We start from the raw sequence: 21,139 nt of genomic DNA, 5'->3' as shown, positions 1-21,139 counted from the left end.
TTCATTTAAATAGAAAATCAAATTTCTACTTTGTTTCATTTTAAACATGTAAAATTAATATAATAATTTGAATTAAAATTATCCAAATCAAAATTTGATAAAAAAATTTATATGTATTACTTTACTATTACTACTATATAGAAGAGCCGGTTTATAGAGGCAAGATCGTCGTCCGTGTTCGGTCCCACTTTTTTATTTAAGGGCAAAAAAATCCTTTGTGGTCCCACCCACTTTTTTATTGAAGGGCAAAAAAATGACGTTTTATACTTTATATTACCAACTCTTCTAAAAAGTAGATAGAAATACTTTATTATATTTTTATTTTTCTACTATATAGAAGTATCGGTTTACCCATGCTTCGTCGACAGTCACTCTTAAAAAAAAAAAAAGTGGACCCCACACTAAAAAGGCCAAGCAATATTAAAAAAAATAAGGTGGACCCCACCCTCTCCAAACTCATGAAAAAAAAAGTAAACTCCACCCTCTCCAAACTCATGAAAAAAAAAGTGGACCCCATATTAAAAAAAAAAGGCAACGTCAAAAAAAAAAAAAGTGCACCCCATATATTAAAAAATCAAACAATATTCATGTAATTCCCAAAGTATCCCCATCAAGTCAATAATAGTGGATTCATTGCCACATGCATATTAACCCATTAGTGGGAGCAGATGAAATTATTGCACAGCAAAAAAATGGACCTCATGTTATTACTTTTCTTCAAAATATTTAATTGTTGTATTTGCTATTCCGCCATGTCATTTATTTGTTATGTTTACTAAAATAAATAAATAAATATATATATATATATATATATATTTAAAAAATAAGATACAATTTAATTACCTTTTTATTTTTATTCTTACTCTAATAAATGTGAAAAGAGATTAATATCAAATGAAGATCAAATGATGAATAAGGTAAATTAGTCAAATTATAATTCTAATTCACGTTTCCTTAAAAAACCATGCAAAAGATAACATGACAAGTAAAATGAGCTAAACCGAGAATATTTACCAAAAATTAAAAAATAGCATTTCTTCGTTTAAATAGAAAATCAATTTCTACTTTGTTTCGTTTTAAACATATAAAATTAATTTAATAATTTGAATTAGAATTATCCAAATCAAAATTTGATTAAAAATAATAAGTATTTTACACCTTTAAATTAATCGAATTAAAATTGAAAGTATCAACTCATGCTTAAATATTGCTATTATTTTATCTCAAAGAGGGGAAAATAGTTTTCTTTTAAACAAGTCTTCTCTTTTAAAAAGTATTAATAAATTTTTGTAGCAAACACGAATATAATAAAGTTTTAGATACGGAGCACAAACTACAATGTTATATTAATCATATTTTGAACATAGGCACAACTACATATACATAGGCACACTATAATCCGAAGTGTTGGGCCCTTGCGCAGCACGGGCATAGGCAATCTAGTCCAATATATAGAAGCGGCTAAGTGGGACGAACACTGCTGAAATAAGTTGTACCAAATGTTACCTAAATTGTACAATAAATGGGTGGGCCTATTTTATCGCTATCGCACACGTGTATGTGCTTCCTTCTTCAGCAAACCATATGTATGTCATTTTATACACCAAGCCACACCATTTGAGTCTCATTAATACTCAAAGCTAAATATTTATTCTCCTCTGTACATGTATGCATTTCAATTTTAATTCTCTGACATGTATTTATTTTCTCGGTGCACTTTTGCTTGTTCACTTTTGACTTTTCACGTTCTTGCTGAATATTTTTCTTTTCTAATATATATAAGTGTCCAAGAGGGACGAACACAACAACAACAAATTGTATGAAAAACTGTCTGAGTTGTACACTAAATTTGGACTTATTTCAATTGTACTTGGTTTCTTTCCTTTTTATCCAGTTGTGGGTCCAATTCATTTGACAAGTACTACTACTCTCTCCGTCTAAAAAGATTGTCTTCCTGTAACACCCCGTACTTCTCAATGTGTGTACGACTAAGATGAAGTCGATGAACTTACTTGAATATAGAGGAATAAGGTTATAGTAGTTGCTTATGGTCCAAGTGTGAACGTTACGTCTAGTTAAAGTGAATAAGTTTTCATGAACGAATGAGATGTCGGACAAGGTAAGACGACTTACTAACTTCACTTATATGTGTCACCTGTATGTTTCACCTATTTGTTAAACGCCTTATGTGCTTGAGCTACTAGTTACCCGTCCTACTTACTCGAGCTACTTGCTTAGACGTCCTATTTACTTAAACTACTTCCTTACACGTCCTACTTGCTTAGACGTCCTAAGTGCTTACATGTTCTACTTGCTTAAGCTACTCCTTTACATCTCCTGCCTGCTTGAGCTACTTATTTTTCGTCTTACTTGGTTCACGTCCTACCTACTAAATGAGGATGATACACATGTATAGAGAAAATCAGCAACCTTCAAGATTAAGTAATTAACAAGTAAGTGCATCACCTACTTAAAATGAGAGGACCAAATTAAAAGGGAAAAAAAAGTTGAGGTGGGGTAGATCCAAGCCCAATCTGATTAGGCCCATTTATGGGCTAAATATATAGATAAGTTCCCTTGTAATATTATCATTTTATCTCATTTCTCCAGAACAAAGCAGCCAGCTCTCCCTCTCTTCTCTCTCTACATTCTGTCCTTTTCCTCTCTTTTAAGTTGAGCTTCAAGCTAAGATGGCAGCCATGGAAGCCATCTCTTCCTCCTCCATAACTCAAGGTAATTCTCTCTCTATATCACAAAAATAAGGCAGCCATCATTTTATTCTATTTAGGATTTTAAGTGTTCTTCTTAATGTATTGAAACAACCAAGAAAAAGCCCTCTCCTCCTCTCCATAGCTCAACACTTTGAAGTGATTCTTCCTCCGGAGAGATTGTAGTACATGTTTAACTTGTTCCTTCCACTTTGTTGTCGGATTGGAGGTTTCTTCTAGTTGAAATAAGATGAAGCTAAGGCTGGTTTTGACACTGTAAAGGTAAGTCCCTCATTCTTCTTCATATGTATAATTTAGTATAAGTTTTAGAGGTGTTTTAGTTGTTACAAGTTCATGGGTTGATGGTTGAATGATATAGATGAGTTGTTGGGCTTGTTATGTAGTTTTTGGGCTGCTCTTGTTGTTTTTTTACTTGTTGGCTATTGTTAGTTGTTGTTGTTATTTTGAATTTGAGGAATGCAAAAGAAACAGGATCGTAGAACAAGCTTGTTGTTTCTTGATTGCTTATGTTGTTTAGGGGCTAGTTGGTGTGTTGAGGAACTGAACGTGTAGGAAATTGGTGTTGATATGTTAGGTGTTATGTGGCATGTGATGGGGCAGTTCTTGTTATACTTAGGTGCTGAAAATATTAGCATGTTGGAGATGAGTTAGTTAAGGATTTAAATGTGCTTAGTTGCTACTAGTTGGTAAGTTGAAGGTTGATTGATGTAATGAGTTGCTAGTTGTGTTGTATAGCATGTTGGGACTGTCCTTATTGTATGCAGGCGTTGAAAGTGTTATTCGACTTGTGTTCACATGTTAGTAAGGGTGTTTAAAGGATTAAAAAGGAGATAGGCTTGGACTAACACCGTAAAAACATTTGCAGAATGAGCTTGTCGTGTATAAGCTAATTGGCGTGTTCCTCTTGTTGATACTAGTCTTGTTTTCCTTGTTGTAGTTTAAGTGCAAAAGGAGCTGGTTCTATTGCTATCATTGATGGATAGAAAGTAAAGGTACGTGAGGCTATTCCTTGACTCACCACTACGGCACGACGTGTGTTAATTGTTGCTTATATGACCATGAAGTCTAGAGCTTATAGTGTATTGATTCCATGTTACAAGTCTTATGAGTTTCTTAAAAAATGTTATATGTCCATAATCAGTTGGCACTCAAGCGTATTTCTCTTAGAAATCGAATTCTGAGTTATCAAAATGGATGTAGAGTTTCCCCCTTAGATGGGATGATATTGATAGCTTGCAGATCTCGTTGGTGTTCTCTCATATGTATTATGAAGTCCAGAGTTTCAAAAGAAAGCGTATCATTTCCACGTTATATGTCTTATAAGTTGAATTAGAATATGTCATATGTTTTGATATCGATACTCCACTCCAATGGCCCTCTCCCAAAGTTGAGTTTACAAGACATCATCCAAAAAGGGGCATAGAACACGTTTAGGACTAGGGGTGTTGAGAGTTCCTGGAATGTCATTAAAAGGAGCTGTAGAACGTAGCGTAAGATGGGTGGATATTGGTAGTTCTAGTGGTCATTATTAAAATGTAGAGAGTTAAATAAGACTAGTCATGTGGAAGCTCCTAAAGATCATAAACGGATAACGAAATACTACTTAAGGTAAATTGTATGGTTAACTTTCATGAGATTGTTGATTGATTATAGATTATGATATAAAACATATTGTTAGCTAGGACTTGTATTAATGGGGCAGTAGGGTGTTGGCTAGAAAGAACGCCACCCTATGGCTAATGGTCATGTAATAATTAAGAGGTTATAGAGGGTAGCGTAAGATGAATCATGATTAATGATACTCAGGTGACCGTTGTTGGGTCGTTGAGCGTCCCTTAAGATAAGTTATGAAAATGTGATCAGGTAGAATAATGTTGATGGTTTCTAAAGTATGGTTAAGGGAATTATAGGATTTTAGCTAAGATAAATGGTGTTGATAGTTCTTTATGGTCAGAATTGGGTATAGAGGGATCATTTAAGGTGAACATTGTTGATAGCTCCTAAGGAGCACTAATGAGGAATAGATTGATGTGTAGGACGAGTTGTATGGCCAGTTTATGGTGGTAATTGATGGGATGTTGATTTGAAAGTAAGATGAATCAAATGATTAGTTTTGGCCTATCGTTGACGAGTCATAAGGTTTATGGAAGTTAAGTTATATGTATGAGGTTCAAAAGGTATCGTTGAAGAGTTCTAGAGTTTATGGAAGTACATTAAATCCATGTCATAAACTCCATAAGTTAAATAAAGAAATACGTTATGTTCATGATTTAGTTTATCATTCGAGCATATAACTCCCTAGTTCAAGTCACTAAGTTCTCCTTAAAGTATTACAGTCCCTTCCTTAAATGGATTGATATTGATAAGTCGCACGTAGCCTAAAGGGATTATAGATCACTGTCTAAGATGGACATACTGTCGATAGTTTCTAGATGATTGATAAGGGGTTGTAGAGCATAATGTAAGAAGAATATTGTGTCGTAAGCATTCAAATTCCACCATTGAGGGTATTGAGATTCTTCTAAGATAAATCACATTGACGTAGTCGACCACAGTCTTTCCAAAATAAGATGGACCGGAATATTAGAGGATGGTTTCTGAAAGTATCATAATAAGGTCTGTAGAAATGTTACCGTGTAAGTCTAGATCGTATTCATCTTCTCCGATGCGAAGTACTATTATATGTTTCTCTCTATAGATGAGTTCCAAAGAATGGAGCGTCACAAGTCTTCTACTTCTACACAATTATTCCCTCCATGAGATGTTGTTTATCAACTCCTCGTAAATGATTAGCCTCTCATTATTGTTGAGTCATATGTTCCCCAGGGCCTTAGCTCTATCAGAAGAGCATAAAGTATGTTAAGGCTATCCCTTTTATTCTTTTTGGCATGAATCATATGAGAAAGAACAAACGAGCGTTATCCATAATGATTCCATTCTTAGAAAGCTTATGTTTCTTTGGATTCTTGATAATGTTATTGTTTTATGCTTATGATTATTGAATTGACCTCATGATCATAGATCCAGTAGAGGTAAGAGATATCGATGATGTTAGATCCATAATGATATTCGGAGGTTATCGACTCTACGTCCCTCCGTAAGGCTCAGATGTCATCTTTATGAGTCCTTCATGCATTTATATTTATGTACAACTATTTCTCACACCGCACAACGCTGTAGTCGACTGGGCAGGCACGTAGATGTGCATACCACTACAGTAGGTAGATTATGATGATACCTCGAACGCGGGATGATATGATATATGGATCGGGCTGTACATTCCATAACACTGACACTTATGGATCGGGCTGTACGTTTCTCAGCACTAACAATTATGATATATGCATATAATTTTTGAAAGAAAGCATGCATATCATACACCCTCAGAGGCACTTTCAGATGTACAGAGACATAAGATCACATATGCATATACATGATATTATGTATTTCATGCTTCACAGAAATATTCAGACGTACAGGTTGTTTCTTATCCTCTTTAGATTGATGTCTTTACCTATGTTTCATGTTTGCCTTAGTACTTAGTACAATCTTTCTGTACTGACGTCCCTTGGCCAGGGGCACTCCATTTGTTATTCTTTTCCACATTGCAAATTCAGATTTACAAGTTGGCAGACCATCTTGATAGGCAGTACAGATGTTTAGTGAAAAAGTTATACGCTCTAATTCTAACTGGGGCTGAGTCGAGTCTAGGGTTCTTCATTGATGTTAGAGATTATGGGTAGCTCGAGGCCCTTTCCCAGCACTTGTATTCAGGCACATATGTACGGAAATCATTATGTCTCCCTTTTGTATCTAAAGTTATGACATACAATCTGTTACAATTCATAGTAGTTGCATATAGAGCATGATCCGTCCCATTCAGATTTGGGACGTGACACTTCCTTTCCTTTTTAGTATGTCCCAAAAAGATTGGCAACTTTCTATATTTAGAAACAATTTAACTTTATGAGATGATTTACAACCACACAAATATCTAAGGCTTGGAACTAAAATAATCTTTTTGGAACGGAAGGGGTACTTGGTTTGTCACCTATTCTCTGTACACATGTATTCCACTTTTACGTTATCATATTTCTTTACTTCTACACTTTATTTTATTACTCTATCATAGAAAGCACATGAAATTGTACTCTAAGCAGGGACTAACATGTGTACATTTCAGAAGTTTAACATTAATTCTACCTCTTGTGTGTTTACTTTTTAAACCCCCTCGTGTCTGTAGTGTTTCAATTATCCTTTCATTTCCTTCATTTGGCATGTAGTCCCTCTGTCTAATTTAAGTGTCTAAGTTTGACTAGACACGGAGTTTAAGAAATAAAGATAGACTTTTAAATCTTGTGGTTCTAGATTAAAAATGTGGATAATATAATAGAATATCCTTTGAATCTTGTGATTATAAACTTGACATGTAGTATATTTGAATTGTCAAATTACCAAATATAAAAAGAGGCGGACATAACTAAAATAAGATAAATTTTAACAACAATTGAAAAATTAAGGGGAAAACTAAGAGGAAAAGAAACAAAATATGGAGACTCACTAAGGAGAATCGCGGTATCCTTTGGAAAATATACAAACTATAAAGACTAACTAAAGTGAGTAATGCCTTTCTTCTTCACTATTCTGGTGGTCTCTCAGCCTTTATTCTACTTCTCTGGTCTTCACTCGCTTGATCTGATTTTTCTCTGGCCTGCTTGGTGGTTCATATAGTTGGTACTCTGAATTTGATAATTTCTTTTAATTTTTCCCGTTTAAATTAGAGTTTTGCTATTAATTATGGTGGGTTTATTCTACAAATTTCTTTGTTAATTAGATCTAACGCAAAGTCTCAATTATCCTTTCATTTCCTTCATTTGGCATGTAGTCCCTCAGTCTCAATTTAAGTGTCTAAGTTTGACTAGACACGGAGTTTAAGAAATAAAGATAGACTTTTGAATCTTGTGATTCTAAATTAAAAATGTGTATAATATAATAAAATATCCTTTGAATCTTGTGATTATAAACCTGACATGTAGGATATTTCAATTATCAACTTACTAAATATAAAAAGAGGCAGACATAACTAAAATAAAACAAATTTTAACAATAATCGAGAAATTAAGGGGGAAAATAAGAGGAAAAGAAATAAAAAATGGAGACTCACTAAGGAGAATTGCGGTATCATTTGCAAAATATATAAACCATAAAGACTAACTAAAGTGAGTAACCAAATTAATCATGTTGGGGCCGTGCATCGCACAGGCGTAGTTTGCTAGTAATTTACTAATTGGGCTAAATCGGGTAAGAAGGCTAATTTCTCTAAACTAGATGAGCGAATGGTCATGGGCCTTAATTTTCCCTTTTCCTTTTCTTCCCAGTTTTTCTTTTTGGAAAAAGGGTCAAAACTACCATCTACTTTCTCTTATTAGCTAAGTTTGTCCCCCGTTACAAATTGGGTTTATTTATACTGCTGCTGTTACCGAAGTTAACAAAATTGGCCCTCAATTGGTTGGAATCCCCAAATCAACCTCAATTTCCCAATTTCACTTAAAATTACCCGATTTTTCTTTTTTAACCCAACATGACCCACCTAATTAAAATAATCCATAGGAAACTTGTAACGTAGGACAAACTTAGCTAATAAGAGAAAGTAGAAGAATATTTTTTACCCTTTTCCCTTTCTTTTTCTGTTTTATTTGTCTTGATTTTTTTTTAAAATTCAATACTTAAATCTCTTTGCCACACATCTTCTCATTTGTAAAATTATTAGTCTTAAATTAGATAACAACTTTATTTATATGGTATTTTTCTCCCATCAAATCCCATACACTTAAATATTTGCTTGTCCTCGAGCAAAGAGTTATTTAATAAAGTGGCCAAATGTTTTAAGAAAAATCATGAGAATTTTTGGCAGAGAAGAATCGACGAAGATGATCACACGAATTCAACAAACTTAGATCGTACTCAGGTTCACTTATTGAGAACTAAAATAACAATTTTTCATATTTTTAGATGTGTATCACCAAATGAACAAAGATGCTCATATATCACACAATATATTTATTATAGAACAAAGAAGGAATAGTTAATTACAAGTCTTTGTTGGGAATGACGATACTCTACTTATCACTTTATTACATGTCGACCACGTACACGTGCTTGAGCGATGGACCCGCTCAGACAACAAAGGCACTCATCTATTGCTATTTGACTCAAAAAAGTAAAAAACAACCATTCGATATGTCATGTCATATTAAAACTTATTCTTTGAGATAAAACTCAGTTAATCCATATCCTTGATACCCATTTTAACCCACCCAATAAGAAAATTTGGTAATCTCTCCGTCTCAATTTATATGACACTTTTCGCTTAACGAGAGTCAATTTGACTAATCTTTAAAGTTAAATTCAATTAGATCAACTCTATATTTTGAAATTAAAATTTAGTTATTCAAAAACTATGCGAAGAGTACTATAAGATGTAATTTTGCTCATTCTAATATGATGAAAAAAATACATTTTATAATATTAGTCGTTGCATAGTTTGAATCTCAAAAAATGAAGAGTGTCACATGAGACATTGGGAATACATTTTTCAGGTGAAGACTTCGTTGAAGATGGACAACTCTTTGAGCATGTTACATCTTTTAATTTGTTGCTGGGATTTTGGGGAAGTGTGATTATTAAGCTGATGAAATATTGAAGCTATGTTTCTTTTCTGGTTTGGTCCAGTATGTTGCTGTGAGGCTGCATACAATAGATCCTTGTGATCCGGTCTTTTTTCTAATTTTGCATGTAGCGAAAACTTAACGCACCGGGCTGCCTATAGAGATATGATATTGGATAGTGTAGACCATATATGTTGAAATTGGACATACATGATACATGATCGCAATCTTATATGAATCGTAACCTTTTTTTTAATGTTATCTTCTTGTGATTCTAGTTAATTTAGCTCTCGTCATAGATCCTGAGGTAGATCTAGATAATACTCTGATAGTTTGATTTTTTTTTTATCCAGATACCATGTTAGTTGATTCAAAAAGAGATCCATTTTCGTGTCAAATTTTCTTATTGGGTGGGTTAAATGGCTATAAGGGATATGGGTTAGCTGGGTTTAATTTTTTTTTTATTTTTAATATGACATAGCATGCCAAATGGTTGTTCTTTTATTTTTTGAGTCAAATAACATAGTTTAGTGACTTTGTCATCTTAAAAAATAAAAATAGCTTTGTTAGGTTATTTCAATAAGTTGGATGATCATACATGGAATTAACTCTGCGAAAAAAAATTGTATTTACCAAAATAACTTGACGATAATTGAATTAAATAATGCTGAATAAGTACTCAAAGACAAGTAATCTTGAACACGAAATAGATTCTTGGATTTCCAAAATAAAGACAACAAATCAAACTATAAAGTAAAGATAAACAATTAAATTACTATCATGTCTTACTTGACCCCTACAGAGTTTAGGTTAGGCAATACTATGGAAATTTTTAATTATAACTATAATGAATCTTGACTTTTTGTTTATGTGATGCAATTGCACCGTTAATGATTAATTAGTAGCATATCATTTACGAGATTCAGTACCCAAATTGCAACTCAATCATTGTTTTTTTTTTTTTCTCTTCAACCACCCGTCCTAATTTCTAAGAAAAAACGTGTTTTTAATTCATAGAAAAGGAACTAAAGAAATTTCTTCTCCATAGTGTTGCCGTTGAAAAGACAACTAGCAGTTTGTCGCTTATCATTGATAAAGATTGCTAAACATGTACTCTACTAATTTCCACTAGCCACTCGATAATTGCGTATATACACAAAAATTCCAAAGTTACCGCATTAGTACTAATGTGCTTCCAAAAAGCGCACATACAATATTAGAGTTATATATTGCCTTATATGTTCTATGTTAAAAGTTTTAATAGTTAATTGCCATTAAAGAAACACCAAATCAGATACAAGACATCGAATGAAAATAATATACACACACAGAGACACTCAACTGGGCATATTAATTTTGTTTTCTAATTTTAAGTCGTGATTTTATTACCGCCAATATGAAACCTACAATTTTAATAAGGGGGCAAGAGACCTGACCTCCATGTATAACATGAGATAAACTCTATACAGTTTTGCACAAGCTGAAAATCATCACCTTCAAAAAAAAAAAAAAAAAAAAGGTGGTAACCACACAAATATATCAAAAAATCATATTAAGGTGGTACTATCTTTGTCCCAATTTATGTGATACACTTTCCTTTTTAGTCTAAAAAAAAAATGATACATTTCCTTATTTGGCAATAATTTAACTTTAAACTTTACCTTTTACGCTTTAAGAGATGATTTACAACCACACAAATATCTTTGGCTTATTTTAGACCAAAAGTCTTCTTTATTTCTTAAACTTCGTGCCTAGTCAAATTATTTCACATAAATTGGGACGGAGGGAGTATTATTTAATCAAGGTAATTTTGTGAAACACTTCTGACTTTTTAGGGATAAGTGATTTCTTAAGAGGTGTGTCCAAGCTAAAAACACCTAATACGATGAACCGAAAGGATTATTAGATTACCTTTTACATCATTTGTCATTACATATTAGCAAAATTTAGGCAATTATGAGGCCACATTATCGTTTTCAACTGGAGCATTTATTAGATGTTGCTAATTAATCTTGCCCCCTTTTTAATTTATGTGACATTTTTCATTTTCCTATAGTCAATTTGACTAAATTTTAAAGCTAAATTGAATTAGATAAACTTAATATTTTAAATTAAAATTTAGATATTAAAAATACAGAAAGTACTATAAAGCAATTTTAACTTAGAATTAATATTTTTAAGCATAAACTATATATGAAGAACTAAATTGATTCTTGAAGTTCATATAATGAATTTAGTTTTTCCCTTAATTTCATCTAAAACTAAGCTTAAATCACCACATTTGACAGCATAAACTCTTGTTACATATGAGTGAAATTAAAACTTCATAAATACCAAAAACAAAAAACAAAAAATTCTATCTATAAATAAAAAATTATATGCTCACAAATACTATTAAAATGTCAATATCTTTTAATATATGATTTTCATCGAGTTGGAACTATTTTACATAATTTAAATTATGTTACATTACAAAATATCGAGTCATTTGTGTCCCTTTGGTATTTGATAATTTTTCTGTCAAACTTCCTTCCTCATAATATTTGTTTCTTAAAAATGTAATATCTAATTAGGTGACTAAAAACTCATGAAGACTTATCAATAATATATATTTAACGTGCCACTGAATTATATTAATTATACGCGGTAAGGAAATATGAAACAAATTATACTTCTTTATTTAAGATATTAGTACTATTTTTATATTTTGAGTTTGGGCCAGGACTTAGCACAAGCCTTGTACAACTAGTTTTATTTATATGATGCAATTGCACCTTCAATTATTAAGAGTCTGTTTGGAGAGCCACCTGATAATTGAAATTGGTGTAATTACTACAGTATTGTAATTACAACAACCTATTTGTTTGTCATAACGTAATCATAGTGTAATTATAAGCGTGCTGTTTGGTCGCACAAGTGTAATGACACGGTTAGTTTAATTTAAAAATAAATTTAATTATTAAAAATTAAAATTAAATATTTGAAAAATACGTGCCTATATAAATGATATTAAATTAGGTATTTAACAATACATTGTTTCTTGAAAATATATTAATTAATAATCTTATATTTGTAACTAATATTGTAAAAAATAATATATATATATATATATATATATATATATTAATTAATTAATTAATTAATAATATTTTAATTTTAATTAATTATAAAAATTAAAAGCAAACTTTTTTGTGAGAACATCATAGATTGGATGTTTGACAAAAAAATAATAATATTTGTAAATATAATGTCATAATATTATTAAAATGTTTGACAAAAAAACAATTGTAAGTGAAAAATAAACAGCATAGAATGTGAACTAACAAGTCAATAATACTATAGCAAATAAATTAAAATTGAAAATATAACCTAAATTCACAATCCAAAAGAAAAAGTTTAACGTAATACTCTTATGTCAAATTCCAACATAACATAAGTAAGTTCCAATGTAACTTAAGTAAATATAATTCAAAAGATAGGGAACATATAAGTCTATAACCCCATTCACAACGAAATTCTACTTTAATAACATCACTCATTATATGCCAAATTTGTTAATGATTCATTCTTTCTAAATATTAATAGGTGTAGTTTCAAAAATTAGAATAATAACACGTTTATGCTAAAAGAATAAAATTAAAAATTAAAAAAAATATGAGCAATTACATGGAACCACAAGAAGTAAATGTTGGGAAGGAGAAGAAAGGAAATGAAAGATAAATAATATAAAAAGAAAAATAATTAAAAGTGGAAATAAAAAAATTAAATAATAGAAATAAAAATGAATTAAAAAAAAAGAAAATAAAAAAAACAAAAAAAAATTAAAAAGGAACCCTGTAATTACATGGTGTAATTACACCCAATTCTCAGCACCCCCAATCACCCTTGAGAATTGGAGTGTAATTACACTCTCTCAATTACACTCAATTCCCACCTAACAAAGTAATTACTTGATCAAACAAACCTGTTAAACTATGTAATTACACTCAATTTCAATTATTTGGTGGCTTTCCAAACAGGCCCTAAGTAGCATATCATTTACGAGATACATTTTTCATACCCAAATTGCGATTCAATCATTGCCAAATGCTCTTTGCAGAGGTCTTCACTTCCAGCCAACCTTGAGCACCCGAGGAACCCATTATCCTCTAGTTTAAAGGTAAACTATCCTCCTTTAGTGCAACATTTTGTTTAAAACACCCTCGCTCAAACCCTTTCTTCAAAAGGAAATCTTTTGGAAAAAAAAAAAAAAAACTAAAAACTTCTTTAAAATCGTACACAAAGAGAGAAAGACTAGAGGCCTTTGGCTGACAAGCTTTGAAAGAGTATACATGATATTCTAGGCCATCCCATATTAGAATGGGAAAGGAAAGTAATTGAAGAGTTTTATAGGGGATAACACAACTTCTGACGCACGCTTTCGGGCTTGATGATGGCGTAACCCAAGAAATAAATCCATGAGGCCTGTTGGGCGAAACCGAACAATAGGTATTATGGGTTTGGGTCGTGACACTACCCTTAGATGCGACAATAATGTAGATATGTGTGCATGCGCGTATTGTGTGTTCATATATACATATACATATATAACAGAGTGAACTATGAAGTTTAAAGTTAACCCCTCGCCCGAACACCCACCCCACCCCACTGACATGCTTTCTACAGATACAAAAGCGTATTAATTTGTGTAATTTGCTAATTACGGATCATTATTATTATCAACTTAATCATCTAAGTTGTTAGAGACAATCCATAACTTGCATCATTTGGATTTGAACAGCCATTGTCGAGGGACTTGGACCAGTTTCCAAATATTTCAGTGGACGTTCCAAAGCTATAAAGGAGACTTCGTGTATGAATTCGTTGACCAACCATTGCTCCCATCTCAGGTAATTTTCCAACATCGCTTTAAAAAATAAAAAGACCAAATTGTAGTTTCTTTCTATTACATGCTTTTGAACACTAATGTATTAAACTTTAATTTTGACAGGGTAATTTTGCACCAGTGAAGAGATTGGAGAAGCTACAACAGTAAGAATAGTTGAAGGAAAAATTCCGGATGATTTTCCAGAGGGCGTTTACATAAGAAACGGTATGTAATCCTTAGATTTATTCTATGTTGAAACGACATACGTAATCCTGTCTTTTATATTACTCAGACTCTTCAAAAATATCGATGGGTGCGTGTCGGATTCTCAAAAAATAGTGTATTTTTGGAGGATCCGATACTGGTGCAGCAGCATTTTTAGAGAGTCCGAGCAACTTAGCCTGTCTTTGTATGGATTGACAATGCCATTTATGAAAAAACAAAGAGTGTACTTAAACGTTAAACCTACATGAAGTGTTCAATCCTTAGGTATGTAGAGCTTAACTACCATCATTCTACAAAAAATAAAAGCGTCTGGACAATAATATATTTGAGTTTAAAATTGAAAACAAAAAGTATTTAGAGTTGAAGTTCAAATTCTTTTTGTGGAAATTGAAATTTTGTTGGACATAAACTTCACTTGGAAATAAAAAAAATGGAAATTTGTTAGTGAAACTCAATATTTGGAATTATCGATTCGTGCACGCCCAACGGGGCCTACTTACAAATAATGTGGAGCACTAATCACTATATATTATTGCAGGGCCAAACCCACTGTTTGGAGGATTGAAATCGACAAGATGTGTATTTGGGGAATCTAGCCACATGTGGGTTGAGGGAGAGGGAATGCTACATGCCCTACATTTGAAGAAAGATAGAAGAAATAGTGGCAGCTGGAATATGTTGTACAAGAACAAACATGTCCAGACAGATACTTACAATATGGAAAAAGATAGAAATAAACCCGGTTTTCTCCCAGCTATTCAAGGCGATTCTCCTGCTGTACTGTTCGCTTACCTTCTAAATGTGGTATGTACTACTCCAACACAGAGACGAATTCATGATTTAAATTTTATGGGTTCAATCTATAGATTTTTAGTATTGAACCCATTATATTTTAAAGTTAGGGGTTCATATCTACTATTTATTACAATTTTAATAATTTTTTACACATAAATTTAGGCTCCGCGTCCAAAGTTTGAGGTTCAGTTGAACCCCAACCTTATAGGCTACATACGCCTGCCAACAAAACCTACGCATACTATATATAGTCAATTTGGATCACGAGCGGAACTAGAAGCCCCGTTACTGGTTAATGTGAACTCATTAGCTTTTTGTATTAACTTGAGATCATTGTAGAAACTCATAAATTTCAAATTCTCGATCTGCCTCTAATTTGGTCATCAAATATTATTTAAATATATGATACTAAATTTAGGAATTTAATTTGATCATGAAAATCAGGCTAGATTTTAAGTAGTGTTTTTGTTGTGTTGCAGTTGAGATTTGGCGTGATAAACAAATACCTGAGCAATACTAATGTGTTTGAACATACAAACAAATACTACTCAATTGCTGAGGACCATATGCCTCAAGATATCGACATAAATTCCCTACAAACTCTGGGGAATTGGAATGCTGCTAGTGGATCTTGGAATAGACCATTTACAAGCCACCCAAAGGCCAAAGGTACGTTACATAAGTAATTGATTTACAAAATCTTAAAGAAAACGAACATACTTCTTACAAGTGATATATAGTACTATATCTTTTAATATTTATTTAATCATTTTCTTTTTGTGGCTTTCTTGAATGACATTACACAGAAAGCACCTGGCACCGGAGAACTAGTTATAATTGGTATTGATGCAAAAAAGCCTTATTTTGAACTTGGTGTTATTTCAGGTACGTACCTTATTTATCTATATATGTTTTACCTTCTTCTAATTCTTTGATTGGAGATAATTTGTTAATAATTAAGATTTCGGACAAGGCACCTATATATATAAGTACTAAGTTTCTTTACCCCTTTCAGCCGATGGAAAGAGAATGGTTCACAAAGCGGATCTCAAGTTTGACAGGTGTACTGTTTGCCATGAAATAGCAGTTACACAAAGGTAAGATAATTACTCATTTGCTATTTTAAACTACTTTTATGGTACGTAATTTTGTGTTAACTATAGCTAACTTGGTACCATGTCAAACGTGTAGATACAATGTGATCATGAATTTCCCGCTAACTATTGACATAAGTCGGGTTGTTCTCGGGGACCAGTGAGTATAATATTTTCACTTGAGATTTTCATGGATTTAATGACAATCTAACCTAGTGTATTTTGAATTAATCTGATAGATATTATGGTTATGTAGGTTAATGAAGTTTGAAAAAGATGGATATGCAAGAATTGGCATAATGCCACGGTATGGTGATGCCAATTCCATCAAATGGTTTGAGGTCGACCCTTGTCGTGTATTTCACGTCATTAACTCCTTTGAAGATAATGATGAGGTACGCACATACTCTTTTTATTTTGATAGATCAAGTGTTTTGTTGTGTTTTAATGTCTATATTCATTGTTAACGAAATTACACGATTTCAGGCCACCTGACAAGTATATATGTAATGGAATTTAAATGATATACATTGGTGGTGTAAATTTTTTTTTATACCACACCAAAGTAAATTGAGTAGTTATAGCATATTATTACTTTATTTTCAGATTAACATATCAGACTTATTATAAATAATTACTTCTTGTTATAGATCAAATTGATATGATGGTTTAAAGAATCTATATATGGTCAGTGTAGAACTTAAACTCCATGCATGAGATTACTCACAACAAGTGGGATTAATAATGCAAAAGATAAAAACTTATCGCACTCGGTATTTATCAAATCAACCCAATGAATGTGTGTGTGTGACACACACACATATATATAAAGATATACTATTATTACTAAATCATAATTAATTAATACACCTTTTTAATACTTATTTTATAACCTAATCATGATAAATTAATATCATTTTCTATAAACAATAGTTGCATGCATATTTTTATCAATGCAAAAAATAAGGTAAATAGTCTTTACATCAGGGTTAAGGGTTAAGTTATATATACTGATAATGTAAAAATTGAATTAGAGCTATAAATGTATTTAATTTAAATCATGTTTCATTTTATTTTACATGGACCAATTACAATATTTAATCGAAATGTTCTTTAATCTGCAAAGGTGGTGGTGAGAGCATGTAGAGCTCGTCAATCAGTTATACCAGGACCTAGTTCTAGCGTCAACCACTTTGGGAAGTTCTTCAAATGGTTTAAAAAGGAAACAAGTTTCACAAATGACGATAATGAATTCACAAAAGAATCAACTTTTCCTCGTGTTTGTGAATGGAGATTGAACATGAAAACAGGAGAGGTTAGAGAGAAAGAAAAATCTATCTGGAGATGAGTTTGCAATGGAATTCCCTATCATCAATGAAAAGTTCATTGGATCTAGAAATAAATTTGCCTATCTACAAGTTGTTGAGTTGGCAGAGGTGTCTGGCTCAGGTAAATAAACTATATATGTACAAAATTTTAACATTCTTTGTCACTTTTCTGGCAAATAATTAGAGCTTGTGATTGACTCATTATACTAAAATATTTTAACAGGATATACGAGATTTGGAGGGCTAGCCAAGCTTCATTTTGAAGAAAAGAAAATCTCTACGGTAATTAATTATGTATAGTATACAATATAGAAAAAAAAAATTAAAAAAAGAGCTAATTTGTTCTTTCATATACTAATATTTTTTACGTGGCCAATTTTTTTCACCTTGGAATTTGGGAAATATATAGGATGAAGAAGATGAATTGATTAAAGCTGAATATCACATGTTCCCAAAGAATACATTTTGTTCTGGAGCTTCCTTTGTTCAAAAACCTGGAGGCATCGATGAAGACGATGGTTGGATCATGACATATACGCATAACGAAAATGAAAATATTTCTCAAGTACGTTAATTTTTTTTTTTTTTTTTTTTGCATTTTTGTAGTTGGTAGGTTACGTTGTTGTAGCTTACCAATTACTAAATTTTAATAAATATTAAATTTAAATGCATAATTTTAAAAGTAAAATTACTTCAATGTCACAACTATAAAATAAGAATTAACTAGTTAAATTTAAATCTTTGATCCGCTTTTGATTGAGAGTTAAAAGCTAATGCACACCTATTTATTTCTTGCAGGTTTGTATAATTGATGCAAATAAATTTACATAAGAGCCAATTGCTATTATCACTTTACCTAGTAGGGTGCCATATGGATTTCATGGAGCTTTCATGCCATTAGAGTCTTAGTATGTGCAAACACACAAAAGCAATGAATATAAGAACCATTATTAAATGTACGGAAAAAAATGCTCACAATAATAAATTATGTGAAAGTCCACGTAGATTTTTAATTTGTTCATAGGCTCATAGCCATGACGAATCTTTCTGTAGGTAGATGCTAAGATTGTAAGTTATAGTAATTTTTTTTACTACTTCTTTATATGATGTAATATAATTATACTTCTAGCCACATTGTAACTGAAAAGCCTTTAGTGATGTAAAGTAGGGCTGTTCACAGTTTTGGTTAAAATCAAAATCAAATCGAAAATTTAACCAAATCGAATAAAATAATCGACATTTGGTTTAGTTTGGTTTGGTTTGGTTTTAAATTTGAAAAACCGATAATATTTGGTTTGGTTATGGTTATAGTAAAAAATAACCGAATAAATAACCGAACCAAACCGATAATTATATACATAAAATTTATAATTATTTATATGTATAATATTAGCTTTTCATAAATAATTAAAGATATTTTATACCTTTTAATTATTAATTTAATTTTGGTCTACTTATTTTTAAGGCCCGTGTCTTAAAAGAATATGTCCAACAATCCAAGCCCAACTCTAATAAGTCGTAAGCATAAGGGTTGTTTGTATTTTGAAACCTCTGTTTGACTTGTTCTTTTGAATCTAAACTGCGTTGCAAGTTTGGTCCACCTGATTTGCCAACAGCGTGTCTTTCCCTCAATATGCAGCAAAGTTCACCCTTGTGGGCCATGAGGGAAAAAAAGCTTCATAAGAAATTTGAAGAATGTAGAGAGAGAATATTTGAATTGTCACGGCTAGTCATAAACCGAAAAACCGAACCAAACCGAACCGAACCGACAATAACCAAACCGGTGGTTATTATTTTACTTGGTTTGGTTATGGTTTTAGACATTTAAAAACCGATTAAATTGGTTTGGTTATGATTTTAACCAATAACCGACCCAAACCGAACCATGAACACCCCTAATGTAAAGCATATATGATTAAGAATTTTAGTATATGTAATTCAAATATATAATGGAATATAATTTAGTACTTATGGTTTAATTTCATTATTATTCATTTGGCTTTAAAATTCATTCTCATGTTTTATGTTTAAATAATTTGCGTCCAAATTGTTGGGAGGAAACAAGCAATAATCAAATTGCACGACAAGGTAATAACTGAAGAAATACCCAAGGTAAAACTTCCCGTACTATTTGAACAAGAGGAACAAATTGATTTCAAGCACAAACGGATATATGGTCAGCAGCTATACCAACAATAAAATACCAAAGCAAGCAAAATAAACCAAATGCAAGAGACATCAAATTTACGTGAAAAAACCCCTTCAATGTGAAGAGGAAACAACCACGGGACCTCCGGCCCACATTAAAATCAATGAGAGTTACAATAATGTTATGGCTACAAGATCAACGCCAAACACGAAGCAACAATACATAATAGATTGCACCAAAATTAGTGAAGAAAGGAGAGAAATCACCCCCAAAACGAGCTACTGTTCGTGCCTCCAAAACTGAAGCTACAGACCACAAAATTCGATCTCCGCCATTGAAATCCAAGAACCAGATATTGAGAACCCCCAGTTCAAATTTGAGCACAATCCAACGGTTAGCAAATCAAAAAACGTAATTTGAAGTGAGCTACCTAAGCAGATATTTTCTGGAACAAAAGAACACTACTTTTTCTTTCTCGAGGCTTCAAAACTAGTTGCACCTCTCTTTTTCTCTCTTGTTGTCTTTAAGACCTAATATAGGTCATATTTATATGTCCTTAATATTAGTGGGGTATAGAGAAAAGTGAGTTAGGTCCAAAAGGTATTTTATTTATCCACATAAGAAGAGAAAAAGCCCAAAAAACCAACAATTGTTGGTATCAAAACATACTTATAAGGTGTTAGATATTCTTACTAATGTGAGACCTTTTGGGGAAAAGTCTTGCGGACTTGTTTAAAGCGGACAATATCACATTATGTAATTAAGAGTATCTTGGACCATTTTAGCCCAATAACTGATATCAGAGCCAATGATTTGGCGGAACGAGTATGAAGATGGCTGAGTGTGACATGAGACCAGGCTTAGCAGCCCAAAACAAATTTAGTTTTTAATTTAAACCGATAATCTACAAAATCCGATAATATTCAAGTTTGATTTTCAATTTAAACTATTAATTTATTTTTTTGGGCTTAATCAATCGGCTATAACTTAACTGTCATGTGGAAGTTTCATTGAGGGTTTTTTGGTTTGAACTAAGAATGACATTAATATTTGTCAGATTGTGCAATGTACAACAAAGCAAAAAAAAAAAAAAATCTACTTTGCCTAACACAATTTTTTCTGCATTATTCAAATATTTTTATTTTTTAAATTTTTTTAAAGCTCGGGTAATGGGTTTAACGGGGGCCGTTAGCCTAGTCAACTATAACGCATAAAAAAGTGTGTCAAAGGTCCTTTGGTCACTCACTTTTTTTATGATGTACTTTGGTCACTTTCTTTTTTTTT

The 21,139-nt window shown here is 32.0% G+C and overlaps 1 pseudogene; it reads left to right on the top strand.

Annotated features, from left to right (window-relative positions):
• Positions 1 to 18,868, top strand: part of LOC132637375 (carotenoid 9,10(9',10')-cleavage dioxygenase 1-like) — a 36,603-nt pseudogene extending 17,735 nt beyond the window's left edge.
• Positions 18,869 to 21,139: the final 2,271 nt, after the last annotated feature.

The sequence above is a fragment of the Lycium barbarum genome, chromosome 4 (genome assembly GCF_019175385.1).
Source record: "Lycium barbarum isolate Lr01 chromosome 4, ASM1917538v2, whole genome shotgun sequence".
Taxonomy (NCBI): domain Eukaryota; kingdom Viridiplantae; phylum Streptophyta; class Magnoliopsida; order Solanales; family Solanaceae; genus Lycium; species Lycium barbarum.
This window is presented reverse-complemented; position numbering and strand designations above follow the sequence as displayed.